At 42.5% G+C, this 6,000-nt stretch overlaps 1 protein-coding gene across 1 annotated transcript in view; it reads right to left on the minus strand.

Moving 5' to 3' along the window:
* The window catches only part of AASS (aminoadipate-semialdehyde synthase), a 579,454-nt gene extending 577,686 nt beyond the window's left edge, over positions 1–1,768 (minus strand). Inside the window, exon 1 of the mRNA XM_078680774.1 lies at positions 1,631–1,768. The gene's annotated coding sequence lies outside the window, so the exon portion shown is untranslated. The remainder of the gene's footprint in view (positions 1–1,630) is intronic.
* Between the last annotated feature and the right edge of the window lie 4,232 nt (positions 1,769–6,000).

Genomic DNA, 6,000 nt, shown 5'->3' on the forward strand with positions numbered 1-6,000 from the left:
CCTGGGTGTTTCTTTTTTTTTTTAAATATATAATTCAGGCATGTTCAATATCATTTTGCTAATGGCAGCAAGCAACCCAATACTAACAGACTCGGAACAGACGCAAGACCGGACTGGTCGTATCGGGCATGGGTCATTTCCCCAGGAGGCTGGAAGGGTGGGGGAGGCGGTTTTATTACTGGGAACCGTTTATTGTAGTAGTGCAGCAGTTGTGAAAGCACATTTTGATCCAGTAGTTTTCAGGCAACAATAAAAGTGTCAAGATACCTCTGTCGATTAATGTAGCTGCAAAGGACTTGTAATATGCAGATCAGGGAACAGCATTTTATGTTCATAGCTTAGTGGGTTACGGCTTTTGTCACAGACACCCTTTTGTTACGGTGCAGTTTAAAAGTTATAATCATAATTTAGGATAGTGCGCTATAAAGTGTCATCAAAGAGCTGCATACAAACTACACTGTACAGGTTAGAAGGTTATGTTTCCCCCCACTCTTTTATTATCCTAATATTGCTTTAAAAAGGCTTTGTTTGGGCCAAAAATAAATTCTTGTTAGTAAAGCCAACCTTACCCTCTGGGTTTGTGCTTCTCCAGATCAAGCACTCTTAAAAAATGCCTACCAGTATGAATGACATGAGTCCTACACCTTGTAGTCCTGTTTGTCTTATGTAACATTTTCTACATGCTGATTTACACAAGCATGATTCATTGTCTCTGTATTTGTGTATGATGTAAAGTGCTCCAACATTCTACACTGGTATGAGCAGCACTATAAAAGAAATGAACACATGTGAGAGAGGGGCTATGGAGAGATGAGGGTGATAATAATGGAAGCATTGAAGAGCCCCAACAAAGATTGTTGAATACTAGTGCACTGTAAGGTCATCATTCAGCGGCAGTAGTAGGGGGGTTAAAAAGAAAAGATCACTTACCTGTCGCCGCCTCTCCTCCGTCCTCTCCTTATGTGTAAAGCAGAAGCAAAAAGCACCCAGACTCCCCTAAGCCAATCAAGACGCTGCTGTTACCATGACTACAGAGTTGTGATTGGTCAAAGTGCTGTGGTTTGCGCTCAGACAGGGACAGGGAGCCCGGGCATGTTCGCCACCCAGTGCACATGGTTGTGTGGCCGGCCTAAGACAGCCGGCCAAACCGCCATGCGCGCTTAGGAGATGCTCCAACCACTCCTCCCCATGCTTTCCGAGCAGATCTGCCAAACTGCCTCAGCAAGGAAAAATAAAATAAGAACATTGTGTTATTGTATTTTTCCATTTGTGCAGTGCTGAAAAGCAGCTGGGCATCGCTCCTCCACCTTAGGGTAAGAGCAGCCCCTGTCATCATTTACTATGCTTTAAAAGCTAATAAAACTGAATATATAATGAAAAATGTGTTGTAGAATGCACCATTTTTGCTTAAATTCTCTTGCGGCAGAGCTCCCCCACAGAGCCCCTTTTTGTAGTCAGGCTCGCTCGATGATCTCACTATGCCCCATACGGGGGCTGCCTGACAAAACGTACCAGGGTTGCTTTGAGTGCCTCTTAGTCCGGCCCTGAGCACAGTGGGAATGAAATGTATAGGGCCGAATGTGCGCAGCAGAGATTTGCAGGTGCCCCGCAGGCAGAGTTAAGCACTCACCTCTTTGAGATACTGTGTCAAAGGGTCAGGAACACGAGGGGATCACAGAACGAAGCACAGGAGGTTCGCAGAGGCAACAGGAGGAACTATTTGCAGGGCTCCCTGGCTAGGGGCGGGGGAGGTTCCTGGTACAAGAGCCAATGGCCGTGGTGCTTAGGCTCCAGCCCCCGTAGCATGCGTAGGTTCACTCTGGAAAGTACCCCCGGGGTACTGATAGACGTCTGTACCTGGGGATACTGAAACGTCCCTTCAGTCAGTGTGATGGTTATTTTTAGGAAATTGATACGCGCTCTGCCAAGGGACACCTCTCTGTGGTATGTTGTGCACTCTATCCGCCCCGATCTGCGCTCGTTGGTATGATCACATTGTTTCAACTAAAGAACAATTGTGAAACCGCTCTCAAAATGTTCCACAGGGGTGACGCTCATTGGTTTGGAGGCTGCGTCCTCTCCCCGCCCTGCACGAAGATAGAGGCAGACGGATCTTTTTTTAAAGGGATATACTTTAGATATTTTTTGTGCGTGCATGGCTCTCACCTGATCACCGTTTAATCAGGGCCATGTCTGACAATGGTGCAGCCGGTGCAGTGGCATCGGAGCCCAGGGCTGTGCTGCACCCTCTTTTAGTTGCTACATATATCCTTCAGGTTTTTTTTACCAGTATGACCAGTATTTTAATGTCCAGGCACGTAAACAAAAAATCAGGGAAGTCACCTTAATCCAATCCGTTTCCACATTATTGGTACATACTTTAAAACAGAAATTATAAGAAGAAGAGGTGGACGAGCGTCTGAACGATCTAGCCAGGCTCGAGCCTAGCTCGAGATCCTATTAGAACCTCCAGGACATAAGGCTGAGCTTTAATATGGGTTCTGACTGGTACTCTCGCTCTACCCTCTTGCCCAAAGAGGTAAAAACACAGCATTAACATTTGAGGGGAAAAGGAGAGACACATAGATTCACATTTAGTGTCTGATTTGTACAAAGCGAAACCAGCAATTAATCATAGCTTCACGGCTTAACCAAATTGTGTGATCTTAGGCGGTGCTTGAAATGGAAAAATAGGAGTGCAGGCACTCTATAGCAGAGTACCTGCTTATTTCTGAGAAGTGTCGGTACTCTCCAATTAAAGGTATAGCATATCTCTTGAGAAGTGCTGGTACTCTCCCTCTCAAAATAAACAAGCATTTACAATGCAGCGGTCTCGCCTTTGCAAAAGTTAGAGCTATTGGCATTGTAAATGACAACATTTTTATTTATGTGTTGGCTTTGAAAACAGATCAATGAATGACATTGTCATTTACAATGCCAATAGCTTAATATCTCGCAAATGCGAGACCTATTGCATTTGCACCCACACACACACAGAGAGTCCCACACACACACAGAGCCACACACACACACACACACAGAGCCACACACACACTGAGCTACACACACACACACACACACAGACAGATTCACACACACAGACTCTGCTCACAACCTACACTCTCCCAAACCAAAACGTTACATAAAAAGCAACCATTCCATATTTTAATCCCTCTGTTCCAATACGCACTAAACCTGCAATACAAGAAGCTGCCACCATAACACCCAGCCACAAGAAGCAGAGTAAACTGAAACAGTAGGCAAACGACGAAGTAGTCCGAAGGAAAACTGCTGCTTTAATGTTTATTTTGGTATAATCCCTCAGCACTGTGCAGTGTGATTTTTTATTTTCAGTAATCGCACTCTAGTACAGAGGAACAAATAACCGAGTGAAAGACAAGTCAGCCTCTGGTACAAGATGACATCTACGTGCCCGTTGTCCTAGGTTCGAGGTTTTCAGGCCCTGTTTTTGCCGATGACTAGCTGACCGCTGGGTAGGGGTAAAGGCTGGAGGTCTGTGGTGCGAAAGAGAAGATGACGATAAAGAAGGGGTGGTGGGTTGTTTGAACTCCAGTGTACCCATGAGGCAATATGGCTGCCCCTCTCTTGCACTAAAGCATTTTCTTTGTATTTCCAAACCTAGCTGGTGGTTTCAGGGTGTTTTCCTCTCGTACTTGTGAACCTTAAGGATTTAGGCAGTAGGATAAAGCTTTTCAGCTATCACTGCAGATTTTTCTGTGTTATCCTACAGCTTTCAGGCTGTATAGTGCGCACTTTTGTTTTGTTAATGCAGGTTTATATAGCTCGAACTCGACGCGAAGGAAATGGAGCGCTTTACACGAGCACCAGTTACTTTACACAGGGACACATTCAGATTAAGTGATTTTCCCAGAATCACAGAATGTGGACGCAACCCCGAGGCTCGAACCTTGGTTTCCAGCACCAAAGTCGGCAGTCTAGTCGACGGACCACATCCTCTCCCACTTCTCTCCACACCTGGGAAAATAAAGAAGCCATGCCCTGTCTTCTACCCATAACCACTGCAATGAATGCATGAATGAATTCTTTATTGTTTATTTAAAATCAGCAGTCTAAAAAGTTAGGAAAAAATAACGTATTTTCCATAATACAAGATTAAAATTCTTCTCCAGGTTTTCCTACTACTCCCATATATATATATAAACAACCAAACACGGTCATTATTTCTTATTCCTACTATTATAAACACGAGAGCAATTTTTCCCCAAGTTCCTTCTTCTAAGTTTACATCAGGCTATGCACCCGAAACTAATGTATTTTTTGCCAATAGCATGCATTTAACAAAAGCATCGTTCAAGTCTGTTGAATTAAAGCATTTGCTGCAGTGGTGTAGCTGTGAATTACCCAAGGGGTTCTGTGGTGCTCACAATTCAACTGCTGCCTGCCCGTTGAGGTGCTAATGGGTTGAGTGCTCTTTTTTTAAGTTAAAAAAATTAGTTTATTAAGATAAAGGATTACAGTAATGTAAAAGATACAATAACAGTGAAAGAAGAAAATTAAATACAATATATCAATATGAAAATAAGTAAAGAAGTGAGACCTAAGTGAAATATAGTCAGCTGTATCATGTACAAATAAAGGAACAGTATTATATGCAACCTCGGTTCAGGAGGGAAACCTATATGAGTTACAAAAATTTAGATTCAAAATATAGTTAGGATAAATTACATAATACCAAGATGAAGGAAGTCAAGGAGGTTTAGGAACTTCTTGCTGGTGAGGATTATGGGACAGAGAACGTTTGGCGCTCATGTCAATGAACATCGTGACAGGTGACCATAAGTTTAAATGTTTCGTAGCCATGTGTAATGGGTATACAAATGTCGTATCCAGTCTGTGATTGTAGCAAACAGCATGCCACCATGCTTGATAAGATAACTTAGTGAAGTCTTTCCAATTTTTGGTCACTTGTTGAAATGCCACTGCCAATAATAAATCCATGATTTTAACATTAGAGGCGCCACCCACCCAAACAGGAGACAAACTTCCCCAAAAAAATATGTGATAAAGAGAAAGGGTGATTAGAGTTAAAAATGGAATTGATTTGAGACCATACCTTTTCCCAAAACTCTCTAACAAGGGTGCAGTGAAAAAGCATGTGACAAAGGTCAGCACGTGGTGATGAGCAGGACCAACAAGTATCCGGAAGATGAGAGTGTCGTGTATTAAGAATTAAGGGAGAAAGTAAGAGCCTATTATATACAAAGAAGAGTGTTTGTGTGGTGTTTGTAGCCCTAAAGGATTACCTAACTTTGAGCCATATATTATCCCAAAAGTCCACAGACCAATCAGAGTTTAAATCTTTTTCCCATAATGTTTCTACTTTGGTTTTTTCTCTCAAACTGGATGAGGTATAGCAAAACTTGTATATAACGGATGCCTTGGATTTGCTAATAATAAGGGATTGTAGTTTGTCTGTATGGTAGAGTCCAGGGGGCGTGTCTGGTAAGGAGGGTACATAATGTGTATAAGCAGCTTGAACAGCTTTTAATAAAAGAGAGTATTTAGAACTAAGATTAGAAGGCAGGGTAAATAAAGTGCGAGCCTGTGCAAAAGATAGAGGTGTATCGTTGTCATATAATTGATGTACCCAAATCAGGCCTTGTTGTCTCCAGGATCTCCAAAAGAAAGGTTTGTTTTTGATCACAATATATTTGTTATGCCATAAAGGAAGATTAAGAAAAGGGATTTGGGAAGCAGGCGGTATTATCTTAGAGCTGTATTTGATTATAGGGGTAAATACATACTGCGGTTTACATGTGAAAGAAAGATACTCCTGAAAGGAAAATGGGGAGAGAAAAGATTGTTCAAGTGTGGTCCACATAGGGTGGTAAACAGAAGGTGCAGAAAGCCATTTAGACGCTTGATGTAGCAGGAAAGATTTATGATAAGTAGGAAAGTCTGGGAAGTTTGTCCCACCTTCACTTTTGGACGGATCAATTTTGAAATGGACATACGCGA

Source organism: Lissotriton helveticus, chromosome 1_1 (assembly GCF_964261635.1).
Source record: "Lissotriton helveticus chromosome 1_1, aLisHel1.1, whole genome shotgun sequence".
Classification (NCBI taxonomy): Eukaryota; Metazoa; Chordata; class Amphibia; order Caudata; family Salamandridae; genus Lissotriton; species Lissotriton helveticus.